Source organism: Anser anser (assembly GCF_964211835.1).
Source record: "Anser anser genome assembly, chromosome: 14".
Classification (NCBI taxonomy): domain Eukaryota; kingdom Metazoa; phylum Chordata; class Aves; order Anseriformes; family Anatidae; genus Anser; species Anser anser.
Genome location: NC_139735.1, coordinates 16460565 through 16478846, shown reverse-complemented (window position 1 = coordinate 16478846; position 18282 = coordinate 16460565). Strand labels below are relative to the sequence as shown.

The 18282-nt window shown below is 38.0% G+C and overlaps 1 protein-coding gene across 41 annotated transcripts in view; it reads left to right on the top strand.

Moving 5' to 3' along the window:
- Positions 1–18282, top strand: part of TENM2 (teneurin transmembrane protein 2) — a 1465234-nt gene that overhangs the window by 852137 nt on the left and 594815 nt on the right. For all 41 annotated transcript variants that reach the window (XM_083799339.1, XM_083799310.1, XM_083799353.1 and 38 more), the window contains one exon: positions 12116–12226. The gene's annotated coding sequence lies outside the window, so the exon portion shown is untranslated. The remainder of the gene's footprint in view (positions 1–12115; positions 12227–18282) is intronic.

Below are 18282 nucleotides of genomic sequence, written 5' to 3'. Positions count from 1 at the left end.
AGTATCTTCAAGATTACTGCCCTCTGTTAAATTGTTAGAAATGGATCAACAGAATAAAAGTGTGTCTTTATTCCTTCCTCCTTGTTCCAGGGGTGGGTCTTTGTCAGACCAATTTCAGTTTGTTTTTGCTAAACTGTTGCTCTTGTTTCTCCTTTCTTGCTCTCTCGTTTCGCAAATCAAGTGCAATGGTACCACCCTTCTAGTGATATATATCATCTGGATTGAAAACAAGCAAAGATCAAGAAACGAGTGCTTAGTCCCTTCTTTTTAAAATTTACATGTGTTACACATGTGTAACTTCCATTAATAAACTTCCAGATCTTGCATTTGAGGACAGTATGAAATGCCAAAGAGAAAGATGAATTCTGAAAATCTTTAACTTTGGAAAAAAAAAAAAAAACGACTAGAGAATATAAATGATACTCAGTTTTAAATAACAGTAGAATGACTGAGATTGGAAAGGACTTCTGGAGTCCTACCAGTTGGAGTCCAGTCCTACTTTTGGAGTCCCTGTGGACTTTTAGTCCAGCCATCTGCTCTCAAGCAGGGTCCACCAGAACAGTTGTTCAGGACCATGTCCAGTCAGATTTTGAATGTTCCCACAGATGGAGACACAACAAACTCTCTGGTCAACCTGTTCCAGTGTTTGACCACCTGCACTGTTTGTGTGTGTGTGTGTTTTTTTTTTTTTTTTTTTTTTTTTTTTAACCAGAACTTAGTGTGTTTCAGTTCATGCTCAAGAGCCTGGCTCCATTTACATGACATCCTCCCCTTGTGTCTTTGTGCACGTGGTTGAGATCCCCCTGAGCCCTTTCTTCTCCAGGCTGGACAACCTTTCCTCATCTGTGCATGTGAAGCACAAATGTGTCCTGACTGTAATTTGACTACCTTAGTATTAAGGAGCACATGTCAGAGAATAAAGATTATTACTTGAGAAACCAAGTTCTAAGTAACAGGCTATGTGCGAACATCTGTATTTCTGATAAGAGCAAAAAAAAGGAGTAAAAAAATTGAGAGCTGAGCATCACTACTCGAGAATAAAAGTTTGATGGCAGTCTGTCCCTAACTTGGTTTCTTTTTTGTTTGGCTGTTTTTACAAGTTCTCTGGTAAACTAGAAAATACGTAGAACACATAAAATCCAGAGGTATTCAGACCATTTGTTAGCCATATCTAAATGACCTGCTGGTATCTTTGTTCATTGGATTATGTGTGTTTGGACATTTAGTTTATAAAGCTTTGTGCTTTGTGTATCGTGTCTTTTGATGTCAGCAGTATTCCTTTTGGATAACTGAATGCCTGGCTGCAGTTCACGGTATTCCTCCTCAAACAAAGTAGTTTTCAAAAGGTCACTTGAAATTCTGTATCTTGAAATTCAGATAATAATTATGCTTTCCAAAGTCTTGCTAGCTTAAAGTTGACCTGCCCAGGTATTTACAGACATCTAAGGTTACTGTTTTCATTGTAAAGGGGAAACTGTTCAAATTTCTTGCCTGTTATTGTTTTAAGTTAGCAAAGCAAGGACCAATCAGTGTCCTTTTAAGCTCTACTTTTATCAGTGGCTATATATAGATTCACTGTCTTAGCTTTTAATACTTGGAAATCCTATCTAAGTATATTTATGCTCACTTAGGGTGCTATCCTCTGTTCGATATCCAAATGCCTTAGCTTTCAGGTGAGGCCTTTAAGCTCTTCTGTTCCACTGAGTCATTTCTGTGTTTTGTAAAATGAAAACATGCACAGTATTTTTTATCAATATGTATTTAATGAAAATGTCTGCAAGTTTTAAAATTGTTGAATTTGCTCAGTGCAGAGTGCTGGCAATAGAAATGTCCAGGAGCAGAAGAATTATGCTATGCTTGTCGGGATGTCATTAGCATCACAGCACCATATCTCTTGGTGAATGTAAAGCTGATTTCTCTATGCATTACTTTCCCAAAGGTGTATTTAAAAAATAAATAAATAATTTAAAAAAAATCTCAGATCTCAGTAAATAGTAATAATAAAAAAAATCTGAGATTATTTTTAGGCCTTAATAGTTAGCATAAAAACATACTGAGTAGAAATTCAAGGAATAAACCACTGTTAGTGAATCCTAAGCTGCCAAAAGAACGTAGGTGTGGCTCATGAGGGACTAATGAACAAATGAAATTATTTCCGTTAATGAAGGACTATAAGCCATCAGCATGTTACAGACATGCATGTTTTATTGCTGCGTTTTATCAAGGTCTTGGTTTAAGCACAAAGCTGAGGAGTTGACAGATATTGTAAGAGGCAAGGACTAGAAATTATAAACTGAAACAGAACCTACCTATCATAATCAAATCTGTCTGTAAATTACAACTTGGAAAGTTAAGCTGACTTCAGTCAATAAATATATACATATTTATATATACAATATATAACAGTAACTATAATAACCTTTACCTAAAAGGCCGTTGGCAACTCTCTCACTAATTCTCTGAATATTTGGTACTGCTTAATTTGAAAACACTTTGGAATCAACATTTAAGTACGTATGCCAGATTCTTTTTGTTTCGGTTTTCTTATGGATCTGTGAAGGCTCTTGCCTTGTCCAGTTTCATAGCTGAGAGACAATAGGACTTGAATAAATATATATATATATAATGATTTATAAATGCCGTATTTTAATGTATTTGTGTATATCATTCTGTAGAAGGTAATCAGGAAAAAAAATGACCCTGTAGAAAGATTTATGAATTTCTCTAAACTGCTTAATGAGGCCTAATATAAATCAGAATTTCAAATCACATTAGTGTTGTTGTATGCCCTAATTTCAAATGACAGTTCTGGCTTGCCACTCAGTTGGCCTTTTATTTGTGTCACAGATTAACCAACCATGTGGTTTTATGTCACTGTTTCATTAGGGCAGTGCTTTACTTAAAGATTTTTTTTTAATTAAATTGTTTATCTAATTTCTTTAGAGTAGTTTTGTTAGAATACAACTCACATTTGGGGAAAAAAAAAGATTAGAGTAAAAAGAAAATTCGGGCTGTATTTAGATATTTTAAATATGGATAAATATAGAGGAGAGAAAATTTCATTCTCTTTTTCCACACTTCAGAACAACACAGTTAAGTGCGAAGTGCAGTTGCTGCTCATTAGCAGCAGTGTAGCCGTTGTGATGCTACCCTGCTCTTGAGCAGCCGCACTGCTGGTAATGGGTGGCTAATGTTGTGTGCGGTAGGGAATGTATTCATGGGTGAAGCAGCTCTTGAAAATGTGTGGTGTTTGTGACACCTTATAAAAGAGAATGTCTGCAATCTATAACTGAAGAAAATGTCTACTAAAATCGTGACAAAAAGTGTCTGCGACCTATGTAGTTGTGTTTGGTGGTTTTTTTTTTTGGGGGGGGGGGGGGGGGGCAGAATCTGCTGTTTGCTGAATGTCCTGATGCCCTTTTTTGTGATATTCTGTGTCTCTAGGTCATGCTATGTTTTGAGTCTAAATAAATAACATAATATAGAGAGTTTGATGCACCTACTTACTATTCTGGAATTGGGCTAACAGTCTGGGAATGGTGAAAATACATCCTCTTGTCTTCATTTGCCAGTGCAAAAGGCATTATGAAGGTAAGCTAGTAGGTATCAAGACAAGTAAATCTTTCTTGTCTGTCTAGAGGTAAAGAGAGGAAGAAATAGAATATAGGCTGTACTGGTTCAGCTGGATGGCCATAAGTGGACACCTGGGGACAGTAAAAGAGGCAATCATAGTTGAAACTCAGCTTATTTTTTCCCAGACTTTCAGCCCGTTTGGTCCCAGGACTCCCTGAGCTGGAAGTGGTCTCAGCCACTTAGGAAACCTCACTGGGATTCTCTTCTGTGAATCTTTCCTGTCTTTGCTTAAATCTTGGTAAGCTTGTGGCCTCCCCAGCATCCTCCTGCAAATGCACGTTTGCTGTGTAAAGGTGGAAAAAAAAAAAAAAAAGCCTTTTCTAAGAAGGTGAAGGAAGCTTGCTTTGAACGAGACTCCTGCTAGTGCTACTCAATGTCCCCTGGTTCTTGTACTGAAAGAGACAGGAAGGTTGGGATTACATGCCCTCAGCTGTCTCTGTGGCCTTTTTTTTTTTCTGAGGGGTATGATTTTGTGAGGGGAGAGCCAGGGAGACCCACTGAGCGCATTACACACAGCGCACTGCTATTTTCAGTGTTCACGGGTGGGATGAGGAGGTGCTACCCTGTGCCTTTGGGAGGGGAAGCGTTCCTCCTCACCGCCCCGGCAGGGAAGGGAAGACTTGCTCTGTCACTGCTGTACTGCACATTCTCTTCTCATCCGATCAAAGCCCACTGGGAATTTGACCATTTAATGGAAAGAGCTGCGGACTATGGTATTCTTGTGGCTTAGGCAGTTCATAGGGAGGCACACCTGTGCAAGACGAGGTAACCTACAGAGGTGCTCTTTCTAAGGGTTCCAGATGCACATACCTTCAGCAGCTCAGTTCAGCTGCTCCTTGTAGATAGAGGTGTGTGTGTGTGTGTGTATCCCTCTGAAAAAAATAAATATATATATGCATGTTTATCTTGGCAAAGGAGAGACTGTCCTTCTGTCCTTGTATTACTTTATTCATCTCTCTTTTTTTTTTTTTTTAAGAGACAATATACCAGTTATCTATGTGTGTGTGTAAATAACTCATCCAAAGGTAGTGCTTGGAATTGCCGTTTCTATTTTTTTTTTTGTAAAATACTGTTGGATTAGCTCTTCATTTATGTGAGTTTTAAATTTTTGCTCACGTCCAGATCAAATTTCACTTCTTTGCACTTCCGGTGGTGTCTGGTGATGATGCTGTGAATGGTTTCAGAGTTGCGTTCAGCCCAATGAAAGAATGTTTCTAAATGTTTGAGGCTACTTGGGGTGCCTCTGCGTTAGCGACTAGTGCAGCGGAAAAAAAGGGAGGACCAGGACTTTTCTTTACAAAGTGTATTAACAGCTCAGGGCTCTAGGTCCGTTTGAGGTGTTGTCCAGCCTTAACTGTGTGCCAGCTGCTGCTTCGAGCAGCACTGCCCAGCTGATAGAGACATCTTCTACCTCCCCCTGCTGCTGTCCCTTCGCTTTCTGCTAGCCCCGGTTCCTTTCATCCTTAGGTGAGCTCTGTTTGGACTGACAGCATCACCCACCTCTTCTGTTTCCTCTTCTCCTCCCCTGACGTTCGCAGCTTTCCCTAAGTAACTTTGTTGGTGCTTGAATCCAGTTACCATGAAGTACACCTCTCAAGCTTCGCAATTGTTTTGAAAGTTAATAATATTCTGACATTTTTACTGTAAGTTTTATTATTTTCTGCACTCTTTTTTTTTTTTTTTACCCTTTGTAATTGGAAACTCTCAGTGTAAAGTAATGGCAAATAGTCTTATATTTATTTTCATGCTTACAAGTGAAGCTCCTGATTTATTTGCTCTGGTTATTATCTGCTTGGCTGTTTGTTTATATCATTTCACTGACTCCCCTGGACTCAGGTGAGTGGGGCTGCTGGTTGTGGCATTTGTGTGTGCATGTATGGACCTTTTACTAATTTCTCAGATATATCTTGTAGGCTGAACTCTACAATGGTGTGATTTCCTCTGACACTAATTAATGTTTTGCTGAGTTGAGCTACTTAAAAAAAGAAAAGAAAAGAAAAGAAGAAAAAAACATCAAAACTAAATATCAGTTGTGGTTTTCTCAGTTTTCATACAGATAGAAGCTTTACTGAGTCACAGGCTGTGGTAGGCACCTCTCAGTACTTGATACTAATGCAGTTCTCTCTGGTGGTTTCTTATGCTAGCACATTACTGTAAGGAAGAGAAAATTTTAGTAAATGTTTTGTTTTGGGAGGGCTGAGGGAGGGTTTGAATACTTCAATTCACAGTAAAAGTATTTAATTTGGTAATTTATTCTCTAGGGTTTTTGGGTGTTTTTCTTTGAAGTTCTTCCCTTCTTAGTTTTAGGAACTTCTGATACTTGGGAACAGGATGGAATATTAGAGGTTTTCCAGGGGGCTGTAATCTATCTAAACCACTGTTATATAACTAGATACAGACCACACATAATACATCCAGCAGTGGTGGTGAACTTTTTTTCTACTGAGCATAATTTTCCTTTATTAGTGTCAGTTCTCCTGATTCGTATGCTAGAAGAGGCTTCTTCCTGCCATGATGGTACTACAGCTGCTGCTTGTTAAGCACCAACTTTTAGTGTTACTCCATTGTAGCATTTTAATTTATTTGTAGAATGATGGTCTGCTGCATGTTTTGGGCAGCCATACTGCTTCACTTCAGCTTCTGCATTCTTCCTCTGTGCTCTTCTGGATACATATTTCAGTAGACACATATGAGGGCTATCATATTTTTCATTTTTACTGCTTTTCATTTTTCTTGGAGGAAGGCTGTTGCGTCTCCAAAGATGTGAGCAAAGCTACTTTTCTGGTGCATTGTGTTTTGTATTCTGCTGTGATTCGGCTGTGGTTTCCATTCTCTGCCTCTTGTGAGCGGTACTATTAGATTTTTGCCATGATCTTTCCTGTTACCGTAAAGCACTGAATTTCCATTCTAACTGAGTTTGGTCACTGTTTCTCTTTAAGATTCAAAGTGCTGCCATTGACTATTCATAATATTCAATAGAAAAAAAAGATCTTTTTTCGAATGGAAGTTTGTAAAAATGTCAATTATGAAGTGGTACAGAACTTATGTACTTGATAAATCCATAATTTCTTTTTTTTAATTTCCTTTTTTGTTCTACAGCTGTAATGTATTGAAACACTTGTGTTTATAATTTCATGGCTCTTAAAATCTTATTTATTATTATGATTATTCATTAGCAAAAAAGGCAGTTAATTTCCATTTACTAATTTTCCACTCTCATATGGTTGGCTAGTAGGAAGAAGAAATCGTATTTATTCTTTTAAGTTTGGCCTAAAGCTTATACCCCTAGTTTTTGAAATATGTGTTGATATCATGGTGAGAGAAAGCATATCTTGAAAGTTTTATTATCATTTGTCGACAGCATTAGGTTTTGATCAATATTGCTTTGAGTAACTAGCATTTTTGTTAACTATCAAATGTAATACAAATTCTAGTTATTACTTGATTTACTTGAATGCTTGGTAATTAATAAAGCATGAGTTTATATCCATTTCTTAAGGATGATAATGCTTTATACTCAATATGAAGATTGCACTGTGCATTCAAAGTAAATTGACACAGAAGTACTAGACTTCATTTTTTAAATGTTGTGTAACATTTTTACTTATTAGTAGGCTCTGCGGTCATCTGTCTTTATTGAAATATAGACTATATTAGAATGCTATTATTCAAGTTGCCAAAAAGAACAAAAAAGTGGATGAAAAATAAGAGACTCAAAGAATAGCCAAAACTAAAATCTGTAACTTGAATTTGTCCTGGCCTTTGGCTGAAGTCTGATGATGATACAGTCTTTTTCCTCAGGACACTTGCTTTATTCAGCGTTCTGAGCAGATGCTCTCTAAGAATTAATTAGACTTGCAAAGCTGTTTGTAAGATCACTTTGTTGTTGTTGTTGGCTGCTGGGTGAAGTGAAAGAAGTATTCAGGAAGGGGATGATGTTACATGTAAGTGGTTGGACGTTGGTTGTCTTGCTCTGCAGTCCAAGGATCAGTGCCTGGCCAGGACGTTCCTATATACTCATTCCTGACCCCAGCCCTGTCTGCTGGTGTATGTATTTTCGTGGCAATGCACTGAGCTAGAGTAAAGAATTGATAAAAGACTAAAACTGTGGGGAGAGGAAACAAAAGAAACCAGAGCTTTTTGATCAAATGCTCAGTGGGGTTCAGTGAGTAACTGGAGCAGCTCCCGTCCCGGCCCCATCCCCTGAAGGGGAGATGTTGCAAGCAGGTGGCTGGGGAGAAGTGAGAGCTGCCTGTCCTAGCAGTGCCGCTGCTGCTGGGTTCATGTGGCTGCAGCGTTAAGGGGCGAGGTGAGCTGAAATCTGCATCCCACAGCCTTCTGCGTGGTGGTAGATACTGCATTAAACAAACAGTGGTGTAGTCACTAAATGCTTACTTGTTCCTTTTTTGCTGGATACGGATACCTTAATTTATAAATATATTTATTGTTATCAGCTACGGCTGAAGGCACCTAGAGCTGTTCTATAGCATGCAAAATGCTGTATAATGCTAAATACTACAAAAATTGGGCACATGGTGTTAGCGAACGCTTTGCCTTCAATCTTTCTGTGCCAAGTTCCCAGCCAATTAAATGAGAATGGTCGCCTCTCAGGTGCTGCGCAAATGGAGTCGTTAGTGGTTGGAGGCAGGGGAGCGATGAGTCATGGAGGCAGCTGCCTGGCGTGGGGCCAGCGACTTCCAAAATGAGCAGAAAAATGCTTTAGTGATGCTCAGTGGGTGAGTGCCTTGCACTAAGTGATCCAGTGACTTAAATAAATAATACAATACTGCAGCGTTAAGTATGTACTAGCCAGGACCAAATACAAATTTTGTGTGTTAGTGTAGATTTTGCAATTACCTGGCTTTTACATGCTTGCAGCTGTGCTATTCCCTTTCTGTCATTATTGAGCGTGTAATCTGTAAACTTCATCTAAGAAACACAACTCATTAATTAATCATAAACAAGGGCAAGAAAAGCAACAGTATGAAGTATGCCAAATACCATCTCAATAGTACTGCTGGGTTATTTTAAAAGGATCATCAGATCTTGCAGCCTGTAGTAAATGTATGGATTTTTATATCACTTACTCCAGTGGCACTCAGAGTAATTTAAAAACTGTCTTTAATTAACCTTTCTTGCACTCGTATGAGGTGGATTGTTACTGTGGGAGCTAGCACTGTTGGTATTAGCTGAAACATAAATGAGAGAGGGAAGTAGCCAAAGTGTGGTAAATATTTGTATGTTTCCCAGTACAAAAAGGCAGCAAACTGCATGTATAAATCTTAGCATGTTCTTGATTTTCACTAAAACAGTGAAGGATTATGTTCATGTGGAAACGCCACTGTAGTAGAGTCCTGCAGTGGGGCCTTTGCAGAACCATCTGGAAATGGCTGGAACGTTCTGGAATAGACCAGAACCAGACGGAACTTTCTGGAACGTTTTGGAATAGGCCAGAACTGGGTGGAACATTCTGGAATATTTAGGCACAGGCTGGGACATTCTAGAAGATTCTGGAACATTTTCAGAACTGGCCAGAACGTTCTGGAACCAGCTGGAATGTTCCAAACCCACCTGGAATGTTCCAGAGCTGGTGGTGCCCAGCTCAGGACAGCCCTGGCCTCTCCTCACAGACATTTTTGCACCTGGGCACTGACAATACAGTTACAAAGAATGGTAGTTGACAAAATTACCCGTTCTTAAATTTATTTTAAATATTTTTTGTAATGCTAGTATACGTATGGTATCTGTTGAAATTATTTTTTAAGACTACTATTACTTTAAGAGAAGCTTGAAAGTAACAGCTCCATCCTTTCTATTTTTGTTGCTGCTTTGGTTGGTCTTGTTTATTTGCACATGCTGGTAGCTGTACACAAATATTTCTTGCTTCTTCTCTTACAGAAGGAACATCAAGGTAAAAAAAGTATTTGTTAGAATTTAGAGATGCATTTGAACTTGTCAGAGTGCGTTCTTACCTAGTCTTGGCAACAAGTCGCTGACCAAAAAAAAATATAATCAAACAAGGAACTTGCTTTTATTTTTGTTACCTGATTAATTTACTACATAGATTTTGAATGGCTTTTTTGTTGTTTGCTTATTCAGTTATAGCAAGACTGTTTCATCTTTCTTTTGACCTCTCACATGCTAAACAAGCCAAAGGAGAAATTGAAAATAACAGTTGCGGCACTACTGAAGGTTTTTACAGTGTCAATGCAGGAAAAAGAACAAGGCAAATGCTTTTAAATCTCCTGCAAGACGGTGGATGTTCTGGAAAAAAATCTGCACTTGATTTAGTCTTATTTCAGAGTTTTAACCCTTTTTTATCCCACGGCTGCTGTTCTCTTCAAGAGCAGATGTGACAGCAGCAGCTAAGCCCAGTGTGCCCACAGGCTCCGGGTTGCTAACACTGGGTGCCATGGAACCGTGAGGGCCCAGCGGCTGCCACTGACTGCCATGGGGCCATGAGAGTCTGGTAGCTGCTGCTGGGCACCATGGAGCCGTGAGGGCCTGGTGGCCACCACTGGGCGCCATGGAGCCGTGAGGGCCTGAGGGCCTGGTGGCCACCACTGGGCGCCATGGAGCCATGAGGGCCTGAGGGCCTGGTGGCCACCTCTGGGAGCCATGGAGCCGTAAGGTGTGGTGGCCACCTCTGGGCACCACGGAGCCGCGAGGACCTGGTGGCTGCTGATCACTGAAGGCACTGGCTCAGCAGCACCACTGCCTCCTGGGCCAACTGGGCAGTGCTGCCTGCACTGATTCCTTTTGGCCTTCCAAGTCAAAATGCTTCCTGCATAGCTGGCAGTGGCCGTGTGTCTTTCTGTGAGTTGACACCTGGTCATAAGGAGCGTTCAGTCCATATAATGTTGTCTTTCTTGAGGATTAAAACATGATCCTACTCATCCTTCTGACAGTTTTTGCTCAAATCTGACTAATGATGGATTTTAATGCTCACTATTTATTTATTTTTTCGGTAGATTATTAGCGTTTGTGTATATCAGTGTAACCTGATACTGCTCTTACAAATGTTTCTGTTCCAAAGTAAACAGTCACTGAAATAGTGATACCCAAACAGGGAAGGTATAAATGAATTGGAAATTATAAGTAAATACTCCAAATAGCACAGAATTACCAAAGCAGTAGGTATGTAATAGCAGTATAATTTGCATTGAGGCATAGGTTCATGGGATTGCACAAAAGAAAGTAAGCATAATAGTGAAAATAAGGAGATTATGAAAGTAAAGACTGCCTTCCAACCCCTAATTAGTAAGGTTATCTATATTTCAGCTTTTGCATTTGCAAATTAAAAGCACTGTTTGTTTCACATTGATTCATATTCTTAGAGGATCTTATGCCGTGATTCTGGCCTTAAAGATTCTGCATGATACTAATGTACAAAGTGTATCGAATTCTTCGTCTTATTTAAATAATTGATGCTTTATGGAAAGCTGTTGGCCTGAAATACAATTATGCCTATTCATTTCCAGGGAGATAGACCTCAGCAGTTAAGTAGTGCTAGTACATCAAGCTTCTATTTTAACCAAAAATAAGTACCATTAATTTAAATTCAGTGAAAGCAATAGATAAAGCTGGCAGTGTTAAATACTCTCAATGTTAAAAGAAAATTGTATGCATAATAGTTGGAAGGATTAGCTTGTCTTTATAGGCTTTTTGTATGTATTTATGAAATATTTGGCTCTTTTGTTGATGGTTTGCGTGTCTGTTCCCACCTGCAGCCAGTGGTGTTGTTACAGTTTTTGAATGGGTATTTATCAACTGTTTGAGTTTATTAGGCAGAATGACCAATCACTTCTTCACCATTACTTACTGCTTGATTTCATAATAAAAGGTGAAACATATTTTTTCCAAGTAATCTTACAAGTAGTTGTGGTTCCAACTGACCAGATGAAAAATAAAGCAATTGCTGAGGCTGTGGACATGTTAGGTAATTTCTCTTTTCCAGAAATACTTTTTGAGGATAATGAAAGTTCTGAACAAAATGTGGGAACCAACAGGTGGTATAAGGGGTTGCAGACTGAAAAAGAAGAGCATGAATTGACAGTGGAAGCAACAAGTGGTCTGTGGAGTCGTGTCATCTTAAGAGTTCTGTAAAGATACCCAAAGAAAAAAATGTCTTGATCTTAAAGGTTTGAGGACTACTGACAGGATTATCATGCCTTTTTCTCTTTTAGGAGTTGAGAGGAAATGATCAATTCTTACCAGTTCGTTTGAGCAATGTAAAATTTAAAACACTACCCAAACCGATTGCTTGTGTGTCTATGTAGATTGGAGGGGGGGGGGGGGGGGAAGAGGGAGAATGAGAGGCATAAGGAAAAGATATTTCTAAAAGATGAATTTTGATATCCCAATGTAGGTAGATTTTGTTGCCCTTTTAGTATTTAAAAACTGTGAGACATAAGTACCAAAATACTTCTGAAGTCTTTGCTTATCACTAGTATTCAACTTTTTTTTTTTCCTCTTCTGACAGATCCTTCTTGCTTTTCGTTGCCAAGTGAATTAAGAAGTGTCTCTCACCTGGTCAGCTGAAGACACCACCCAGAACAACTGCAAAACAGAGCATTGCTGATCTCTCCTTTCAGTGAGTAGTCATAACTTCAATTTTGTATGTTGTTTTGCTCTGAGATGTGTTTATATTGTTGACCAAAGTGCTTCCATCTCTGCTTGAAAAATGCCTTTCTAGATCTCTGCAGGAAAGTGGTTTTTTTTTGTAGAGGAAAGCAATTTGTCCCAGCACTTTTCCTGTACAGAATCTACTTCAGTCTTTCCCAGCCCAACTGAATTACTTAAGAATGCTTCAGAAGAAGAAATACACCTTTTTCCTACCTACCTAGATTTACATTTGCGGGAGTTGCCCATCCTGACAAATTGAGGATCAAATGAGGATGTTAGGAATTTATTGTTCCTGGCATCAAATGAATTTTTCTTCATTTGTGTGTGTATTTTATTCAGATTCCTAACACAACAAAAACTATTCTGTCTTGATAAATGACTGCATATCATCAAGTTGTAAATCTGTATATCCTATAATATGTGTTGTATAAAGAAAAGATCAAGAAAAAAGGACCTTTCAAATTGTCTGTTACTTTGTGGTGTCTGTAACTGTTGGACACAATGCTCACAAGACACCCTATAATTTAATTATGTTGTACATATGCTCTGGGAATTCATATAATTACATACAGTAACAAACTATCCCAATGCGTCCTGCAGAGACAGAAGGCTATCTTGCTTATGATAGCCTCAAGAGGAAAAGAAATATAACCTTCAGTTGATTGATTCCCATAAAAAGTTAAAGCTGCTTTTTTTTTTTTTTGAGGTCTTTATTCTCTTGTGGTTTTAATTTTACCAAGGTAGTTTTCTTTCTTTTTTTTTTCTGTAATACACCTGACAATTCTTATTCAGGCCATTTAATTCAGTGGCAGTGTTGCTTAAGAAACTGTTTTTAAGCTATGTCTCTTATAAAATAAACCTTTTAGTTGGAGTTCATTTAATATAATGTTTTTCATTCTATCACATCTCTTTCAAAGCATGGAAAAAACAGATTTTTTTAGATATGGCAGGCACCAAATTCCAGGCAAATTCTTTCACTTACACTGAAATAGTCAGCGCATTCTTGTATGTTGTTTGCTATAGATGAGGTGGTTGTCATATATGTTCTGCTAAAAGATTATTTTCTGACTCCATGTCTGTATTTCTTCAATTTTTACACTATTAAGATTCATGCTCCCTACTTAAAAAGTAAATTATTCTAAGAGCCTGTGTCTCTGAATTCTAAAAAAATAATATTGCAAAAGAAAATTAAAACAAGAAAAACTGAAAAGCTTCAGTGTATGAATACGAATAAGAAAAAAAAATCTGGTGGGGTTTTGGTTTTTATTTTTCTATTTTTTCTGTTTTAGCAAGTCTGAGTTTCATGACAGTTTTCTACCAGTGCTGTATAATTAGAAAAATGAAATAGGTAAAAATGAAATAGGTAATTGCCAAAATTGTTTTTACTATTGCAAATGTATCTACATACTCGTTGTAAACTCTACATACTCGTAAAATCTATGTACTCATTGTAAAATCTCATGTTTGTTTTAAGAGATCATCTTAGCCCATCTTCAGATAATCAGAGAACAAATTGACAAATACTTCTAATACCAAATTCCTAGAGAACAAACACTAAGTGATAAAGGATATTGGTCCAGAAGCTCTGTGTTTCTCAACTCAACTGCGGTTTATCTGGAAAAGGTTGCAGAAATAGGTCCTCAGAACTAGGTCATCTGTGAAAATTTCAAAACACCCGATAACTCAATCTCAAAATCCCCCTGCTGTCATTTTGTGTAGGTAAGGCTGGTTGGTTTGTTGCCTTTGTGGTTTTTTTTGTTTGTTTGTTTTTATGGGGGAACCTAAATTACACCAAGTAATCTCCCAAGGTCATGAAGCAGGTCATGAGTAAAGCTGAATGTGAAATCACATTCATAATTCCCTGTAGTAAGCAAAAATGCAAATGTGTCCATTTAAACCCTTCCAAATGGTGGCTAGATCCTGCATGCTGCTTTGTGCTTTGCTTTGGAATGGATTTTCTGGTAGTGAGGAAAAAAAGAATTTCCTTCCCAGTGCTCTCAATGGCATGGCTGCGTTTTTTGCTATGGGTTTGATTTGAGTTGAGACAAATGCTAGGGCAAGTGAGCTTAATGTTGTGATGGTTGCGAGGAGCAGAGTATTTTCCTTGTGAAATAGTTGCTTAAGAGGATTTTCACCAATTCTTCCAGCTTAGAGAACATGACTCATGGGCCCCCAGGATGAGGGAAAAAATCTAAGTACCACAGGTGGATTGCACAGTGTATCACTTCAGTGGGTTTGGGGCTTTATTTCTGGGGCCTTGGGGTTGAGGGAAATATTCTCCCTTTATATGCCATGATAAATTTTCCTTAACTTAGCTGTGGTTTTGGGGTTGTGAATTTTTGCTGGGTTCTACCCTGGGTGCTGGTAACATCTCTGGTTTTCAGCCTGTCATAGGCTCTGCAGTTGACTTGCAATGTGAACCAGTACCGTGCATTCTTTGTCTCATTAAATTTGTGTTCCTGTGCACTTGCTGGTGTGCTGAAGAAGCACTAGTAACTTCTCAATTACTTCCCTTTTGTATTGTTTGTCCAGCCTCCGAGCGTTGCCTGTTTCTGCCTTTTCACTTGTTCTTTATACAAATGACAAAGACTCTCCATGACTTCCCAGACAAATCTTGGGACTCATTTCCCTCTGTTGTGTCCTTCTCTGACATCTTCTGTGTTACTCAGAGGCTATTGCTGGGACATCAATGTTTCAGCATGTTCGTTAGGTTTGTGGGTTGTTTTTTTATTTTTGTTATTACTCAACAAAGGCTGTTATCATCCCATCGTGGTGGATCAAAGCCTTTAGAAAGTAGCTACATTAAATAAAAAAGAAGTGCAACTTCTTGAACAAAACCCTACTGGATTTCTTCTCACAGGGGGATTCTGTTTGTTAGCTTTATGCCTCTTGACTATAAATTCCCTTCTTCCGTGGGAGTGGGAAGCAAACAGCCTCTCAGTCGCTGACAGCTTCAGTGCTCTTCTCAGTCCTGGGCCTGGAGAGTGCAAGAGTTTTTGCACTTTTAGGGCTGCTGCTAAGAGAATATTCTGTGTGGTTTAAAAACATTCTGTAAACTCACAGTGGTATGAGTAACAAAAAGTATTTGAGAATATTGCGAAAATACCCCTCTTTCTACTATCAGGCTTACATGTCTCTCTTTACCATGTTTGATTTGTTAGTTTCCAATGACTTGTAAAAGGAACAAAAGCATGTGAACAAAGTGAAATGTCTGTGGATCATCTGAGTGACAGCATCCCTCAGTGACATCAGTGCTCTACTTTGAGCCTGTGGGTCGCAGTCATGCCTGCGTGGCTTCTGCTGAGGTCCGGGCCACTTCTGCCAGAGGCAGGCACCTTCCTATCTTGGAGCAGGTTTGGCCGCTTACTGGGAGGTACCTTCTGAGAGAGATGTTACTCATCTGTAGTGTGCTTGGATTACTTCTTTGCGTAATGGTTAAATTTTCAGGCTCCTGGGGGAAGGGGGGAGAAACATATGTCATGTCCTCCCCTTCCCCCCCCCCCCCCCCAAAAAAAACCCACCTTGCCCAACCCCAAGCTCCACTAGTATCAAATTTATTTGACAGAATTTACATAGTGACAATTTAAACAGAGCTAACAGAGCTTTGCATGTGAACATTTTTGGTATTCCTTACAGACATAGTTTTGAAGATGCTTGTGCTCCAAATTTACACTTAATGTTCAGTTAGGTATTTTACAAGATTGTGTAAATGCAGTTCTTTGGATCTTTTAAAGATGTATCATTTTGCTGAAATACTAGTTAATAGGTTTGGGGGAAAAAGCTTTTATTCTTTAAATATGTAGTCTTGTAAACAGTTTTATTTTTAAGTATGCTCTTATCCTTCCCTTATGAAAATTATTTCCTTTCAATTGATTTTTTTTATACTTGGGTTTTTGAGTAGCTCTGTCTTTTATTTCCTAATCAGCAAGCTCACAATCACAACTTGATAAATAAAATATTTGCACTCAGAAGTGGAACCACAAAACCAATGTAACTTCTGTTATTGATCTTTTTTTCTGTGCTACCCTTCTGGCAGTGAAGAGAAAATTCCATCCTGTGTAGGCATAAAAAATATTTAGAGCAAATTATTCTAAATTATAAACTAACCAGTAAATCAGTATTGCTTCAGCATTATTCTCCCATTTCTGCTCCCCCTCAGCCTAAGATCTGCATCTCTAATAAGAAGCAATGCATGGGATTTTTTTTTAATTTCTATTTAAATGAATAAAGTAAAATGGACATTTCCTTTAATTATCAGCAGTACTTCGGCATGGTGGAAGAACAAGGGTATATATTCAATTAAAATGGATCATTGTAATATGAATAATGATTACAGAAGTAGAATTAAGTTGTTACCCAAGGTTTTATAAGTCATTTGCAGATCACCAATTACCTCTTCTAGAAAAACATTTTCCAAAGAATAAAAAAAGTACTATTTACTTAGATTTCTTTTGGTGTGAAGTTTTAGTGATGCTAGTGGGGTTTAACTTGTTTAGTATTAGGAATAGTATTAGGAATAACTTCAAATGTAGTAGGACACACATTGGGCACACATTGACCTTAGCACTGCAAAAATACTTGTTAGGAGAGAACTTTAGTTATAAGCATTTCTGAAGACACAATATTTGGTTTGAAGAAATAAATGAAACAGTATAGTTTCTCAAGTCCTGCATGAAAAAATGAGAAATGGAATCTTATTTTGGATAGATTCAGGCTTTCATCAAATAAATGAGAAATGGGAATAAGTTACGCAAAACAGTAGGTCTAGAATGATTTTTAAACAAGATAAAGACAGGGATTACTGTATCTTAAAACATGTTAGTGGACTGTAGATTAGGAGTATGTGGGCTGAAAAGGCTGTGATAGTAATAATTTTGTATTTTTATAGTTTTCCTAAATGTTAAATAAGAATAAGATAATGATGTTTGAAACTCTGGATTTTTGATTGATTACTATGTAACATGCAAAGTTGAATGTTGATAAAAAGATGCTGATAGTATTCAGTATTTTGTACGGATTACCTTTGGAGTTAAGTACAGATTTTAATAGAAATATTTGCATTCTGTTCCATGAAGGTTTATAATTTGTAGGTTTTTTAATATACTTAAGTGGATTTGAGCTTTAAGATTTTTTTTCCTTTGCAAATAAATATAAGCTTTGACCTTTGACTTACAAAACTAAGGGCAGGTTTTCATATATGTCATAAGGTAAGAAAAGAAAATGTATCTTTGCTTCAATGGAAATATGGGACTGTGGGTGAAAACATGGTGGAAAAATGCTGTAGCTATTCAGGCTGACCTAAAATGCAAGCTTGAGAAAAATATTAGAGTAACTATCTGACTACTTCTTGAAGAGAAGCCAACATGGACAGATCTTGACTACAAACTCAGAAATGACTGCGTGGCTGTCCTTGGAGAGCTCAAAGAAATGTTATAGCTCATTACAGATGATGCTTAATAAATTCTTCTGTGTGACCTGCTACAAGCGTCTGGCAGGAAGAAGAGTATCAAATTCTAGTTGTGGTGTTCCTTGACTAACTCTTCTTCTCTCCTTTATGTACGATTTTCTCTGTTCCTTGCCAGTGCTGAATTGTCAGTACAGGAATTGTAGATTTTTGTGGAACCGATTCTAAGTCTCACTGGAAACTCAGTGCAATTTCAGAAATTCTGCATGCTTGAGGGTGATGTAACCCTTCATGCGTGATGCTGAATCCTGATCTAAGCTACTTCAGAGCTAGCTTATGTAAAGGAAAAGGTTTGCAGTCAGCATGTTTTCTTGGAAGGAAACCTCTGTAATTACTTTTAGACTAGAGTTTGAGGTGGTATGGCTGTGTAGGTGTCTGATAAATGCTTTTGGTGGAATAGAGCAAACATGTGAGGAATGAGTGGATAAAGCTGCTTTTCAGTTGCATTCATTCCAGTCCAGGCCTTTGCCCTCATGAGCAGCTTATTTTTGTGTATTTAATGAAAAAAAATAAAAATGAAAAAAAAGGAGAAGCAAAACTTTTTAAGTAGAAATTTTCTG